This window comes from Leucopleurus acutus (assembly GCF_964270905.1).
Source record: "Leucopleurus acutus genome assembly, chromosome: 8".
Classification (NCBI taxonomy): Eukaryota; Metazoa; Chordata; class Mammalia; order Artiodactyla; family Delphinidae; genus Leucopleurus; species Leucopleurus acutus.
Genome location: NC_139151.1, coordinates 106,251,012 through 106,267,733, shown reverse-complemented (window position 1 = coordinate 106,267,733; position 16,722 = coordinate 106,251,012).

Below are 16,722 nucleotides of genomic sequence, written 5' to 3'. Positions count from 1 at the left end.
GGGAGCCGGAAGCTGAGCTGTGCTTCTGCTCCCCACGTGGATGCTTTCCTCCTTGCAGTGCCTTCCAGGAATACCTCCAAGTACTGGCCAGCGTCTGCAGGATGGGGGCAGGAGTGGGGACCGCCGTGAATCCCCCTCGAGCCCTGTCCCTCAGCCTCAACCCAACAGGCCACCCTGGCTCAGGAAAGCCCGCCCGCAGCAGCCCAGGCTGAGTCAGATCGTGTTCCTCCCTGGTTTCTGACACACTTGGAATGAAATCCACAACTCACCCAGCAGCAGTCACACTGGCTGCCTTAGTGGCTCTCAAACCTGCCAGGCTGGTTCCTGCCCCAGGGCATTTGCACTGGCTGTTCCTCTTTTCCCAGAACTCTCTGACCTGACCTCTCACACAGCTGACGTCTCCCAGTCTCTGAGTTGTCACGCCATAGAGTCACCTCTTCCAGGAGGTCACCCCGCCAAGGAGCCCCTCTCACCCTGCTTGCCTCTCCTGCCCCATCCCTCACACAGCTCTTCGTGCAGCTCCTGGCTGTGGTCCCAGTGGGGAAGGGGGAAGCCGGGAGCCTCAGTCAGTGAGGCGATGAGCTTGGTCCTGGGAGAGGAGGGAGAGAGAGGTAACCAGGCCAACTCCCGTCCCAGCTACAGCAAGTCTATGAGGTTCCGTGGGCCCAGGTGCCGAGGACACAGGGAGGGCAAGAGGACATGGCCTCGGCCCTCGAGGAACCCAAATCCCCCGTGGGTGTAGACAGAGTGCAGGGGAAAGGAGGTGGTGGGGTCTGGGAGCCTGGGGGAAGGCACCACCACTGGCCCAGGAAAAGCAGGGCAGTCTTCCTGGAAGAAGCAACATCAAAGGCAGGACAGAAAGGACAAGTAAGAGTTAGTCATGTGAGGAGAGTGGGGGAAGAAGGTCCATGCAGAGGCACCAGCAGCGCAAAGGCTGGGAGGAGGGTGTTCGCTGAGGCTGGGGCGTCTACTGGACACTTCACCCCCTCTTCCCAAAGATGTGGGGTACTCAGATTTGCTCTGCCTGAGGGAAGGGAAATTCTGCAAAAGGGAGAGGTGGGGGACTTGCCTGGTAGTCCGGTGGTTAAGATTCCGTGCTCCCAATTCAGGGGACACGGGTTGCATCCCCGGTTGGGGAACTAAGATCCCGCATTCCGCACAGCGCGGCCAAAAAAATTAAAAATAGATAAATAAATAAATAAAATTGAATTCCCAGATGACAGCCCCCAAAGATGCACTTACATATGGAAAAAAAAAGAGGGAGAGGGGGCTTTCTCCCTCCCACCCCCTTTCCTGGGGCCCCCTGGGACAGTGAGGCAGGCCCCCAGCCGGCCGCCAGGAGGAGCGGGGGCAGGGTGGGGTGGCTCTGCCCCTTTCCCACGCCTGCAGGCTCCTCCCGCTGCAGCTGTGCCAGCTGGGGCTCCAGAGGGGTGTGGGAGCAGAGCCGCAGGTTCCCACCCACTGGCCAAGCGGCAACCTGCCTGGGGATGACAAGTTACAGTCTCTTGTGAGAAAGAGATTAAGGACTCAGAGTAAAAACTGAAGAGACCAAACCCATCCAGAGCAGCAAACCTCACTGGTGCGGCGTGGCGAGCCAGGCCGAGCCAGGAGTGGCTCCTCTGGGCTTTGGGCTGAGCTAAGGCCGTCTGGGGCAGGCGGTGGAGAAGGAAGGGCAGGCTGACCGGCGGGGCCAATGCACCGGGCCTGGGGGATGCCTGCTGGGCAGACACAAGGACCGTGGCAGCCACACGGAGGTCTGGATTCCCAGCCCGCCCGTGCAGGTCTGCTGTGATTATTATTATTACGATGTAGTCTCCCTCATTCCTTCCACACTCAGGGAGTCGGGGGTAGGGGAAGGGACGGGTTTCCCTCTCAGTGGCTCCACGTGTTGCCTCGTCCTGGGTGGGGAGCGTGAAGGTGGTGAGTATTGGGGTGAACAGCATCGGGGTGCCCCTTCTCTGACACTGGGGACCTCGGCCAGATCAAAGGCCCAGCGGTAGCCAGGAGGCTGGCCCCAGTCACCGGCTCACTTCACAGGTACTCCGAATGCCTGTTACATGCTGGCACTGTCCTGGGGGCTATGAGTGTCACGGTGAACAAGAGCAGGTGTGGGTCCCTAATTTGGAGGGGCTTCCGGTCCTACAGGAAGCACTGACAGCATCAGAGAAGCAATACATCAAAAGAGCCACTGACTACTCCACTGGCCTCAAAGATTGCTCCGAGGCCAGCGTGCGAAAGTTAAAACCAAAATCCCGTGCGTTCTGGGTTTTCCCCAAGCAGTCCCCGGAAACTGCTCTCTTCCTGGAATCCAGAGCCCCGGCTCAGCGCATCTCTTACTTGGTACCCACGGCACTCTGCCCTGTTCACCCCACACCCTCCTCCCCCTCCCAGCTGTGGCCAAACCCCCTGGTCGCTTTTTAGGGCTCCTCACCCTATGGCGACCCCCTTAAACATGGGGATTCCATAAGGCTCCATCCCCAGCCCTCCTCTCCATCTGTACTCCCCGGGGAATCACATCCTTTCCTGAGGTTTCAATGACCATCTAGACAGTTATATGGTCCCTGTAGTGGGTTGAATCGTGTCCCCCCTAAAATTCACGTTTACCTGGAACGTCAGCATGTGAGCTTATTTGGAAATAGGGTCTTTGCAGATGCAGTTAGTTAAGATGGGGTCACACTAGAATAGGGTGGACCCTAAATCCAATGACTGACATCCTTGCAAGAGGATGTGTGAAGACACAAAGGGGAGAAGGTCAAGTACCAGAAGGGGGCAGAGGTCGGAGGGATGCAGCTGTAACGCAAGGTACACCAAGGATCGCCGGAAACCACCAGAGGCTGGAAGACGCAAGGAAGGATCCTTCCCTGAGTCTATGGAGGGAGCACGGCCATGCTGATACCGTGATTTCAGATTTCTGGCCTCCTGAACCACGAGAGAATAAATTTCTGTTGTTTTAAAGCACCCAGTTTGTGGTCACTTGTTATGACAGCTCCAGGACTCCCATGCAGCCTCCAGTCTGTCTCCCACCATGACCCTGAATGTCACCCATGCATTTCCACCTGCCTACCAGACGCTCCTCTCTCGACATCTGTTCCTATTCCGGAACTCCTCGTCTGGGGAACCGCATCCGTGCTGCCCAAGCCAGAGCCCCAGCCGTCCCCCGGACTCGTCCCTGCCCTCTACCCCGACATACAATGACTCACCAAGCCCTGCACGTTCCACCTCCTGAATCTTCCTTAAAAGTCAAAGAGATGCAACCAAATGCAATCCTGGAAACTTGACGGGTCCCTGGATTTCAAAACAAACAAAACCCAACTGGGAAGAACATTCCTGGAATACCTGGGGAAATGTGAACTCGGACTGGACACCAGATGCCATCCTGTTGAACTTCCAGTGTGATACTCGTCTTGTGGTTAAGGAGGAAAATGACCTTACGCGGGGAGATGCAGCTGAAGGGCCCTGGGACAAAGCACTGTCATGACTGCAATTTCAAGTGGTTCAGAAAAAGGAAATCTACCTGTCTCGCTATCTATCTACTGAGCGAAGGCAAAAGAGGAACATGGTAATAACTGTCGAATCAAAGTGGAGACCGTGGTCGCCAACTGTTCTTCCAACTTTCCTGCAGGATGAAGAGCTTCATGATAAAGAGTTGGGGGCAATCTTCTGATCTCATCCTGTTCTCTCGAGCCCGCTGCCCGTGCCCTGCTCAGCCCCCATCACCTTCTCCTGCCCCAGGCATCTCTGCTTCAGCTTTCCAGCGGGCTCCCTTGCACCGCTTCTGCCCACCCCTGCCTCCCATCCCTCCAGCCCACCGTCCGCAGTGCCGCCAGACCCTTATCATGCCCTTCCTTGCTTGACACCCTCCAAGCCTGCTCTTGGGACAAAGTTCAAACTCCTCATGTGACTACGAGGTCCCTTGTCACCTCTCCAGGCCTGTGTTTCTCTCAACTTCAAGCTCAACGCTCCATCGTGTTCTCCGCACTGACCTTACCTCCCACCCTTAGCAGGGAACACGCCTCCTGCCTTCACCTGCCTGTGCCACCTTCAGGTCTCGACTTAGATGCTGCCTTTCTGCAAGTCATGTGCCACCTCTGTGTGCTCCATGGCGCGCACTTACTCTGTACATAATCTAGCAAAGCTCGAATGCTGTATAGTAAATATTTTCTGGTGGTGTCTCTCCCCCGCCTGACAGTTGTCCCCATGAGGGGAAGGACTGGGACTGTTTTCTCATTATCTCCTGCCCTCCTGGCAGAGGCCCTGGCACATTGTAGGTATGCAATAAATAATGGATGAGTGGATGGCTGTATTGGGGCTGGATGGGTGGATGGATGGATGGATGGATGGATGGAGGATGAAATAGGACAAGCAAAGGTGTCATGAGACCCTGGAGGAGGTGGGGATCAGGTTTAACTGAAGAAGTCTTATTAGAGGAGCTGAGAGGGCAGCATTTTGATGAAGCTGTGATTTGGTGAGCACTTCTTTGCTGGACACTAGACCGGGTACTTTATGTAAAATTTCCCTTCATCCTCGTGGCAGCCTTTGGAGTGAGATATCTTTCCCTTTTCTAAGTCTTATTTCATTAGGAATTATTATTTTAATAAAAATTTTATTGGGAGTCACATAGACACACTATATAAAATAGATAAACAATAATATATAAAGTAGATATACTGTACAGCACAGGGAACTCTACTCAATATTTTGTAATAACCTATATGGGAAAAGAACTTGAAAAAGAATATACATATATTCCTATACACACACACACACACACACGTGTATGTATATATAACGGAATCACTCGCGGTACACCTGAAACTAACACACATTGTAAATCAACTATACTTCAATTAAGAAAAACTATAAAAAATTATCAAAAAATCTTTAAAAAATTAATTAATGAACACTTGCATATAACACAGCATTGAAAATGTACTAAAGGATAGACAGTGAAAAAGAAGATTTCCAAGCTGCTGAGTTCCCAGACTGCTGTGGACACAGCAGGATTTCAATCAATATGCATTGAATTGAATGACATTTTACACCTGAAGAAACTGAAGCTCACAGAGGTACGGGAATTTGCCCGATGTCTCACAGCTTGATACGAAGGCAAAGTCAGGATCATAATCAGGTTCCTCTACCTCCAAACCTGCCCTCTCAGCCTAGGAGGAGAAATGGAGGGAGGAGGGCGGACATGGGGGGAATCACAGACAAAGGCTCAGAGGCAGGAAAGCTGGGGCACGTTTTGGGGACGGGAGGAATTTGGCCAGAGGAGAGGGCTTGTGTCAGGAAACGGGATGAAGCTGGAGTTGGCACGAGGCCTTGAATGCCAGGCTTGGGAGCAGGCACAGCGCTGGAAGCCGTGGCAGAACCAGGCGGAGGACAAGGGCAAAGGTGGTGTTTTTGGAGTAGGGGCGGCAGGAGGCTGGGCAAGGCAGGAAAGCTGATTTTCCGGAGCGAAGTGAAAACAGCTGCAGAGAAACCAGCCAGACAGAGAAACTCGCCTCAGCTGGGATGCCTGCGCCTGGTCCTACCTGCTCGTCCTCCCTGCGAGGTCATTAATCACCTCCTGGCCCAGGGAAGACACACGCCACCCTGCCCATGGGGCCATGGCAGTGCCTGGCAGAGACCGGGCGGCATCAGGGCGGCTGCTCCCTCTGAGCGCTGACTCACAGGGTCAGGGTGCACAGCCTGGTTTTGGAGGCTCACAGGGATCCCGCGGCCACTGTGGGAGAGGCGAGGGGTGTCTGAGCCCCTCTGTCCTTCCTCACGGAGGTGGGAGGGTGTATTGACTTAGAATTAGGAGTCCTAGCTCCTGGTTCTGGCTTTGCCACCAAACAGCTTTGTGACGTGACGCAGAACAAAGTTCCCTGCCGCTCTGAGCCTCGGTCTTCCCTTCTGTGAAATGGGATGATGTCTCTCTCAGGGATGCTGAGAGCAGCAAGGACACACTGCACGTGGCACCTGGGAGGCACGCAGTGAGCGTTAGTCCCAGTCTCTCCTCTTCCCTGGGCCTCAATCTCCACCTCTTTGAAATGAGGGTGATGGCCGAGGATGGTGGTATAGCTGTGGGGCGCTGCCGGCTGAGCCTGCGCAGAGGCGGAGTGTGCACCGGTTCCGCCCTCGGCAGCCTTTTGCCTGTGTGATTTGCTTACGGGGATGAAATCTGCAAGGAGGAAACTTCATAGGGGTGTCAGGGGCTCGAGACTTGGGGAGGGGATGAGGAACAAGGAGCCCTGGGCTCCCCAGGGGCCAGCGTCGTCTGGGACAGCAGTGTTCAGGGTGGTTGTGGGGGGACCGTCCCTAGGGAGTGTCTGGGAGATGCAGGGTGGCAGGTTGCTTGTTATGGTGATTGTGGGTTCTACTGGGCATTTGGTGGGGACAGGGGCAAGGTGCTAGATTGTTCTAGACACTGCATTTCCGGAGAGTGAGAAGGGCTTTACGGGTTGCTTGTTATAAAAAGCTGGCACTGGAATTCTGACACAGGCTACCATATGGATGAACCAGGAGGACATGGTACTGAGAGAAACAAGCCAGGCATAAAAGGACAAATCCTGCAGGATTCCACTCATGTGAGGCCCCTGGAGTCATCAGATCCACAGAGACAGGCAGGCGGGTGGTGGGGCCCGGGGCTGGGGGAGGGGAGGGGGAGCGAGTGTTCATGGGGACAGAGCTTCAGTCTGGGAAGATGGAAAGTTCTGGAGACGGATGGTGGAGATGGTTCGCAGCAACGTGAATCTACTTAATGCCACTGAACTGTGCGTGTAACATGGCTGAGATGGGAAATTCTACGTTACGTGTATTTTATCACAATTAAAAACGTGTGGGCATGAGGTGCGGAACCGCTGATTCCGATGCTAAAGGTCGAGCCGGCAGGGGACCATGGGAGGATTTTACAGTTCGGGGTGACAGGACTGTAGTTAGTGTCCGGGGGAGTCAAGGCCCACCCTGTCCTGATGGCCGGGGGTGCGGTGGGGTGGGTGGGAGAGAGAGAGGGGCCCAGAGGTCTTGCCCACCTCTCCCTCCACCACCCACTCAAGGAGAGAGGCTTCCTCCTGATCCTTCTCCCTGATGTGACACAGAGCCAATGCAGCTGGGACCTGCGCAGATTACAAAGTGGGGGGAGAAGTCACACCTGGGAAATACCTGGTCTTAAATGAGCGTTTAATTTTTTTAAATTAAATTATTTTAAACGTTTATTTTATTGTGGTAGAGTTGATTTACAATGTTGTGTTAATTTCTGCTGTACAGCAAAGTGGTTCAGTTACACATATATATATACATCCTTTTTCATATTCTTTTCCATTATGGTTTATCACAGGATATAGAATACAGTTCCCCATGCTATACAGTAGGACCTTGTTTTTCATCCGTTTTATATAAAACAGTTTGCATCTGCTAGTCCCAAACTCCCAATCCTTCCTTCCCCCACTCCTCCTCCCCCTTGGCAACCACAAGTCTGTTCTCTATGTCTGTGAGTCTGTTTCTGTTTTGTAGATAAAGTTCATCTGTGTCATATTATAGATTCCACGTATAAGTGATATCATATGGTAGTTTGTCTCAGTCTGACTTACTTCACTTACTATGATAATCTCTAGGTCCACCCATGTTGCTGCAAATGACATTATTTCATTCTTTTTTATGGATGAGTAATAGTCCATTGTCTATATGTACCACATCTTCTTTATCCATTCCTCTGTGTGGCATGTGGGATCTTAGTTCCCCAACCAGGGATCAAACCCATGCCCCCTGCATTGGGAGCACAGAATCTTAACCACTGGACCTCCAGGGAAGTCTTACATGCACCTTTTTTTTTTTTTGCAGTACGCGGGCCTCTCACTGTTGCGGCTTCTCCCGTTGCAGAGCACAGGCTCCGGACGCGCAGGCTCAGCGGCCATGGCTCACGGGCCCAGCCACTCCGTGGCATGTGGGATCTTCCCGGACCGGGGCACGAACCCGTGTCCCCTGCATCGGCAGGCAGACTCTCAACCACTGTGCCACCAGGGAAGCCCCTACATGCACTTTTTAAAGAGTAAAATCTTTTCTTTTTTCTGCCATGGTTGGTAAGTCAGAGAGAGGAGCTGAATGGGCCGCCTGAACAAGGGGGGTGTGGGCAGAACTAGGGGGGATGCTAGGGTGGGTGTAGCTAGGAGTGGTGGTGGTGTGTATGTGTGTGACCTGCAGCTGCTGTAACAAATGACCCCGCAAACTGAGTGTCTTAAAGCAACAGAAACATATTCTCACACAATCTGGAGGTGAGAAGTCCTAAAATTAAAGTGCTGGCAGGGCTGGTTCCTTCTGGAGGTTCTGGGGGAGAATCTGTCCCACGCCCCTCTCTAGCTTCTAGAGGTTGTGGAAAATCCCTGGCATTCCTGGGCTTGTAGCTGCATCCCTCCAACCTCTGCCTCTGTCCTCACACAGTGTTCTCCCCATGTGTCTCTCTGTCCAAATTTCCTCTTCTTAGAAGGATACAAGTCATTGGACTTGGGGTCCACCCTACTGCAATATGACCTTGTCCTAACCTAGCTACATCTGCAAAGACCCTATTTCCAAATAAGGTCCCATTTGGAGGTCGCAGGTGGACGTGAATTTTTTGGGAACACTATTCAACCCAGTAGAGGGTGGATCATGGAAGATACCCCAGGCCAGGGTCCACTGCCTCTGTGGCCTTTCATGCTCTCTGTGATCAGGGGTCAGGCTGTCACTGAGCAGGAGGGCCCTATGGGGTCTCCCCGGAACAGACAGCACCCCTGTCCTCCACCTGCCTCTCGTCTGTAGAAAAACTTTAGCCTCTGAGGCCTTTTCTGAGTTCCAAAGAATAAATTTAATTTAATCAGGGAAATGAGAATATGCAGAAACAAAGGAAAATAGTCAAGCAAGACAAAATAATAATAGTTTAGCCATTAGACAGAGTCAAGGACCTTTAGTTCCTCCTCAAGGGCTAGAGATCATATTCTGAGCCACATCCTTTGAGCTGTTTTGCAGAGACTGAAACCCCAGCAGGTGGAAGAAGTTACCTGCGTGCTGACCACCAGCGTGGAGACCCTGACTGGCTGGAACCAGAAGGCTGATGACACTGACTCTTGGTTAGCTCACCACCAGCCAATCAGAAGAGTGTGCACGAGCTGATACACACCCCACAACCCCTTCCCAGCACGTAGCCCCTTCCTCTTTTCCCTATAAAATCTCTGAGCAAAACCTGGGGAGGGAGGAGCTGGTTCTTTGGGACATGAGTCCACCTTCTCCCCAGGATTGCCAGCGTCCTCAGTAAAGCTGTCTTTCCTTCTACCCAGCACTTGTCTCTCAGTGTTGGATTAGCCGAACCTGAGTCTGGCAACAAAGAGGGCTGCCAAGATGGATCCGGGAAGGCCGTCCAATAAGGACATACTCTGGCCCCTACCGTTGACAGTTTCCCTTCAGCAGAAATTCTTAATTCAGTGCTGCTGTGTCAGAGGGGAGATGAAATCAAGCCACAAGGCTCTCCAGGACCTGGAAGGGACTGTTTACAGAGAGGCTGTCACACCGATGGTGGAGGCTGCGCCCTCCAGGTGGGGCAGTGTGGCCATCACGTGCTCACCCGGTGTAATGGAAATGCCCCTTGTGAATGCCCAGCTCCCATGTGGTGTCGCTGAAGCTCACCTGGCCTGGGCTAAGTGCCCTGGAACTCCTTCCGCCGGGCGTAGGGCCACTCCAAGTGAACTAACAGATCCTTACTTCTTCCAGCTGTCTCATGGGAGTTGACGCCTGTGGATTTTGAACAGGATGTAAGCTGACCAAGGAAGGGTAGGAAGGGAGCCAATCAATCATCGTTGTAATCACCACAGAGGTCACTTTTTAGGCACCTACGCTGTTTCAGGTGTTTTCCACCTAGAAACCCTCCTGGGCCCCCCTGAGGCCAGCATGAGTGTTATCATCTGTGGCAACTGTATTTTCCAAAAGAGGGTTGCAACAACATCTCCTGTCCCACAGCCTCTTCTAGAACCTTCCCACTGTCCCACCAAGGAGTGGGGTCTAATTCCCCTGCCCTTGAACCTGCATGGGCTGCGGATTCATGCTGGCCATGAGCCCCGAGCCACTCGTAGGCGATTCAGCCACCCTCATGCCGCCATATTGGGAGGAAGCCCAAACTGGAGGCCTGGAACCAGAACCAGTCCACTGAGCCCTCCTGAGTGTCTGACCCACAGCAACCCTGGCAGACAGGACATAACTGGTAGTTTAAGCTGCTAAGTGTTGGGGTCGTTTGTTACACAGGAATAGATCACGGCATCAAGGCCAGTTTCTCAGTGAGGAAGATGAGGCTCAGAGAGCTCGGGTAAACTTGCCCAGGGCCACACAGCAAATGCACAGGAGAGTCTGAATTCAAACCCAGTTTGATGACTTCAAGGCCTGAGCTCTACACAGCTAACATTTTCTCCACCTGCACATATGCACACGTGTGTCAGTGAGGTCACCTGTACCAGGAAGAAAGCCACTCAAAGCCTTTTGCTGCGGCTGCAGAAGGAACGGTGCTGGGCTGGGGGTGGAGACCTGGGCTGGAAGGAGCACCTAGAGGTCGGGGCCCTGGGCCACCTTGCCCTCAGCCTCACTGTCTTTGCCCATCTGGTATCTCACACGCTCATTCCTCTGTTGATACCGTTTCCTGAAACACCTGCTGTGTGTAGGCTCCCGCTAGGCTAGGTGCTCAGAAGTCAAATGTCAGTTGAGTTCCCTATTGTCACGGGCCCCCGTCTAGTGAGGAAGACAGGCCCCTACCGGTCCATCACCATCCAACCCCCATCACAGCGGGACGTGCTCAACGCAGAGGGTGTCATGCTGCCGGCAGGGCTGGAGCTGTGTCTTCCGAGCCTCGAGAAGGTTACCCTGCCTCCCCAGGAGAGCAGAATCCTCACCTGCCTGGCTCGCCGCTGTAGCACCCTCGCTTGACACGTAACAACAGCAGCTAATCTGTGGGGGGTGGGCAGGCTTCGTGAGTTCTGGGCTCTTTTCCAAACACATGATATGTACTGACGGATGTAACCCTTTATGCCCATTTTACAGATGAGCAGGACTGAGGTGGGGACTTGCCCAGGTCACCCACCCAGCAGGGAGCAAGGCGTGGTTGTCTGGCTCTGGACCGGTCGCTCAGAACCACAAATGGTGGGTGCTTGAGAAACACCTACTAAAGGAAGACCCAGGGGAACGTTTGGGCGGAGGCTGGAAGCTGGGCTGCTGCTTACGGCGGAGCCCTGGGGGAGGGCATGGAAGGGTGGTTCCAGGCTAGGAGCAGGGGTGTCAATAGGCGGCCGTGCAGGCTTCATCCTATTGTGCTGTGCTTTCAGCCTGTGGGGTGTGATCAGCTGGATGATTTTAGGGAGCAGTGAGGTAAGGGACCTGGCACTAAATAGCACCAAGTCACATGGTGAGAAAGACATTCCATTTTCAATTACCCATCAGTCCTGAACAAACAGATTCAGTCTCAGCCTAATGTCTTTTTTTTTTTTTTTTTTTAAACAGAAAGAGCAGCTCTTGGGTTCAGAGCCACAGTTTTAGAATATTATTTTTCACTGCATTCATTGTCACCTTCTGCTTACTCCAAGTGACATGGTGTTTCAATCAGTATTGGGTTTATGGCAAACGTCTGAAATCCCCAAATCACAGTGGCCTCCGTAAGAGAAGTTTATTTCTCTCATACAAATGCAGTCCTGAGGTAAACCTTCCAAGGTCAGTAGGGAGGTTCCATGACCATCAGGAAACCAGCCTCCTTCTATCTTGTTGCTATACTCCCTCATGGTCTAATGTAGCTGCCCATGCTCCAGCTATCATGTTTGCATTCCAGCTAGAAGGATGGAAGAAGGGGATGCTGAAGTGCACATCCTCCTCCTTTTAAAAATACTTCTAGGAAGTTCCAACCACCGCTTCTGCTCATGTGCAGAACTTCGGTTGAATGGCCATAACTTGCTACAAGTGGGGTTGGGAAATATAGCCTGGATCTGGGCAGCTAAAAGTCAGGGCTCTAATGTAAAGTGAGAAGGTGTGAACAGACAGTGGGGACACCAGCCACGTCTGCCACAGATCGTTTTCCTTTTGTGATGAAGACATCCTATTCCCTTTTCATTTAAAATTCAGTGAGGAAAGAGAGTCACTTCGAAGGAAAAGGTAAGTAAATAAAAGAACAGGTGGCACATGGCTAAGGCAAAAATTTCCAAGCTGGCCCTGGGATCACTGAGATTTGGGAAACACACTGTGAAGACAGGAACACGAAGTGAGTGTGTGAGCTGAGAATCAGGCTGGCTCTCAGGCCCGGGTGTGGACAGGGGCCTGCGGCTGGAGAGATCCCAGGAGAGTCGGGGAGGAAGCAAGTGCTTGTTCCAGAAGAGAGGCTGAGAGGGTCTGAGCCAGGCCGCGGAGCTGGAGGCCAGAAGTGTGGGGTGAGGGCAGCCACCTGCTTGCTGAGAAGCGCCAGGAAGGCTTGCAGGCTCCCGCTGGCCTGTTTGCTTTGGAGGTAGGCGCTGAGGTCAGGGGCCCCTGATAGGGTTTCAGAAGAAAGGGAAAGGTTTGGAGCCAAGGTGGTGAAGTTAAAGGGGGACAGGGCAGAAGTCAGTAGCTCAGAGGCTGCTGGGAGGAACCCACGAGGTCAGCTAGGCTAAGCCCACAGGGGGTCCTGAATAAGTGAACGAACAATGCACTGACGCGGGCGGGACTCATGACCTTGTCTGCATCTTCTCACTGCGTCCTCACAGCACGATGAACCCGCCCTGATCTGCTCCCCGCCCCAGGCTTCCTGCACCTTGGTCAGCCGTGCTCCCTGCTGTGCCCTGATGCCAGGAGCAGGGCCTGGCACAGCAAGGTCACCGCGGGGATGTGCTGGTGAACGGTGAGTGGGTGACCGACCTCTCCTGTGTCTGTGCCCAGACTCCCTCCAGCAAGCGTTGCATGGATCGAGGCAGCCCCGGTGTCGGTGGCGAGGGCTTGATCTCCCCAAATAAACGGGGTGGGGACGGAAGTGTGGCTTTCGTGCTCCACCCTGATTCCCCAGGCGGGAAGCCAGCAGACGGGCCCATTTCCAGGACCGCAGTGCTTTCAGCAGAGTATTTTTGGAGCACATGAGCCTTATTTTAGCTTTTGGGGTTGCTCCCACCCTGGTGCTGCCTGTGGTGAGACGGGACAGCCTTCCCCGGGGGTCCTGGCTTCGCCCCCACCCCCACCCCAAGCTGGGCCACTTTTGGGGCCTGTCTGGGGACTAGAGAGTTCTGCAGGGCAGGCTGGCTCTCTTAGTCTGGCAGAGTGACTGGAGACCTCACTCCTCCCCTTCCTGCTGTGAGACCCCCGTGCTAATCACTGAAGTCCTCCGCATCCCCATTTCCTTACCTGTCAAAAGGGGAAAACACCTCCCTTAATACAATTCAAGGTTTCCGTGAGACTAAAACAAGAGGCAAAGCCCCAAAGCCCTTTAAAAAACCCCAAAGCTGCTACACAGCTTTAACCAGCGCCACCTTCTTCCTCAGGGATGATATGCGTGTGCTACCACATTTTTTTCCGTGTAACTCTCCTGAACCTGCCTGGAACCAGCCCCACTAATCTACTTGCTGCCTCCTGAACAAACCCTCCAATTTCATGCCTCTTGGCCTTTGCACTTGCTGTTTCCTGTGCCTAAACTGCTCGCCATCTGGCAAACTCCTATTTATCCTATGAAACCCAGCTCAGAAGGTCCCTTCTCTGAAACACAGTTAGATGTCCTAGATATTGCATGGGCCTTGGAGTCAGGAGGCCTGGGTTCTAGTCCTATCTCTGCCTGTGACTTGACAAATCACTGCAACTCTCAGGACTTCAGTTTCTCCACTTATAATTGTTTCTGTTTTATTTGTCCCAAGTCCTTTTCGTCCTCCCCAACGCCTAAGGCAGTTACTATCCCAGGATAATAACAAATCAGCACCAAGTTCACTGGGCTCTGCATTGGCCTCGTCCCCTGGAAGCCCCAGGGGAAGGCAGAGTACCCCCAAATTGACTCACGGGAAATGCAGGTTGTGAGTTCTACACCGGTGGGCAGTAAGTGCCTGGAGGCAAAGCGGCGATCCCTTCCTCAGCGGGGCCTCGTCCCCCACGTGAGTCCTGACACTGGATGCTCAGTCATGAGGACCCAGAGCCCAGCTACGGGGACCCAGTGGGTGTCACAGGAAGCCCAGTGTCGCCCTCCTGAGGAGGCTGTGAGCACCGGGCCTCTCCCACTGGATTGGAAGCTCCGTGAAGGTAGCTCCCGGATGCAGCTCCCGTCCTGGCGATGTCTGCAGTAGGTGCTCACCGAACGCTAGCTGACAGGTGACTGAGTGGGTGACTTCGGTCAGGCTCTTCACCCTAAACTTCACTTCCTTCAGCTACAACCATTTCACGAGGGGTCATGTCTCTAAACTGGTTTATAATATTTTCTGACAGGTAGACATTTTTAGTTTTTATGTAGTTGAATTGATCAGTCTTTTATTTTATGGCCCTCTCCTTCCTCTCCAAGATGAGAAATTCTCCCAGGATTGCTTCATATTGAAAAAAAATCCAAATCTCGTGTGCATCTGGGATTTATTTTGGTAGAAGGAGGAAGGTAAGGATGCAACGATCTTTCCCAGTTGTCCTAACCCCAATTATTGAATTTTTTTCCTCGCTGATTTGAAACACCATCTTTATGTCCTAAATTCCCTTTTGACCACTATGATGCCTTTCAGTGCATCAAATATCAGAAAATCCAACCAAAGTGTCTTAAAGAATTGTAAAAAGAAGTGTTAGCAAGTGATGGAGCCCAGAGGCAGAGTGAGTCAATTCAGCAACTCAGTGACACATCTCTTGGCTCTGCTGTCTGCTACACAAATGTCATCACGGTTCCGACACAGCACCTGGAACAGAGGCTGCAGGCGTCCTTGTACCCACCCTGTGCTTTAGAAGCAAGTCATAGAATGCCCCCAGCATCCCATTCCTTCGCGGTAGGTCCTATAATAATCCATTCTGTAGGTGGGTTCATTTGCCCAGCGCCATGCAGCCGCTAAACAGAGCCAGGGTTTGAACCCGGGCAGTTGGCTGCAGGAGATGCCGTGCCTCTCACGGCACTGCTCACTGTGTCCCTATTCCATCTACCTTATTAATTCTGTTCTCCTTTGCCTCTACAGCGTCCCCCACTGTGTGAGGAAGAAGAGTTGGTCTCTTAGTCTTGTCCGTCTACTTACGTTCACTTGAACTTCCACAGTCCTTGGTTTATGGTCTGGGCTGCAGACAATATCAGCGGGACCAGATGACAGAGGACTCCCCTTTCTCACAGTAGGATCGGTGGCTGGGCCTGGGTCAGGTGCTCCTCGGTGACAGGCACTGGGGCAGGTTCCCCAGGTATCACCTGATGCCTCCAGAGACCTCAGGGAATGAACGTATGATCGAAGAGTTTCATACCCAGCCAAGTTGGCGTAAAGGCGAGTCATTTTAAACACGTGCCGTCACTCCGGAATAATTACAGTAATGACATCGTGGTCTTTACCATGTGAAAGCAACTCCCAGCCACTCACCATCGCTCATCTTCTTGGAGCCTGCAGCAGCTGGGAGAGGGCTGGTCCTGCCAGGTGAGAAAGGGAGGTGGGGCCCCACTGTGCGGTCACCAGCTAGAGGGAGGCAAAGGGCCCCTCCCCACCGCCCCACCTGAGCCTCTGGCCCTTGGCTGAGAACCTACTGAATGAAGGTGTGGATGCGTGGGTGGGTGCGTGAACGGACCACACGTTTCAGAGCTCCCAGAGCCAAGAGGTGTGTGTTCTTGTGCACGTGGCATCAACCCTGCCCGGGGAGGGGACTCTTGGGGTGGCCGGTGGCGATTCACGGGGTGGGGGAGCCACCCTAGGGTCCGTGGTGGACCTCTTGCTGCGACTAGGCAGCGTGAAGGGCAAATCCTGGGTCTCGGTCACGGCTGGGCACGATGGGCGGAGAGGCAGCCTGGTCTCTGCCCTGGGGCCCCTGGACCTGGTCTTTTATCATGGCAGTTCACTCACCTACTCAGCGGGCACAGTGAGCCTCTGCCCCTAGAGCCGCCGGGCAGCTCTGGAAGCCACGGTGATGAGGAAGCCGCGCCTGGTGGGGCACGACCAGGGCCGGGGCGGGGGGGTCCTCTTCGGGCGGCGGGGGTCAGGCGAGGCCTCATCACACGGGGTGTCTGAGCCGGTCCTCAGCCCCCCAGGAGGCGGGCATTGGGGAGCAAGTTGCATGGGGCCCGGCGCCCCTCCTGTTCCTCATGACGCTGGGCCCCAGGACTTGCCCAGGCGGCCTGGGCACCCTGCACACGGGTGTCTCCAGCTGGAAACCCCGCTGGAAGGAGTAACGGGGACTCAGACTCCCAGGGATGGACAAGGTTTTATCTGTAATAATGTCACCTCAACACACACATCGGCCGGAGACACGCTTATGCTCCTATAGCCCTCGTAACTTATAAAACGCCAATAAAATTCAAATTAGACAGAGGGAAGCCCACGAAACGAATACAGTTTAGATTAATAATATAATTAAAGGGTTAATTTAATGTGAAGGATGATTCTAGAACTTGTGGTAAAATACGCAACGTAAAGTTCACCCTCTTCACTCACAACGTTGTCCACCATCATCCCAACCTTCTCGAGAACTCTGTCGTCTCCCCAGACAGAAGGTCTGTCCCGTGAAGCAACACGCGCTGAAACAAAATCGTTGCTTGTGTCGAGACTGTCACCAAGCAGGTGTGGGGAAGGGAAGCTTAGC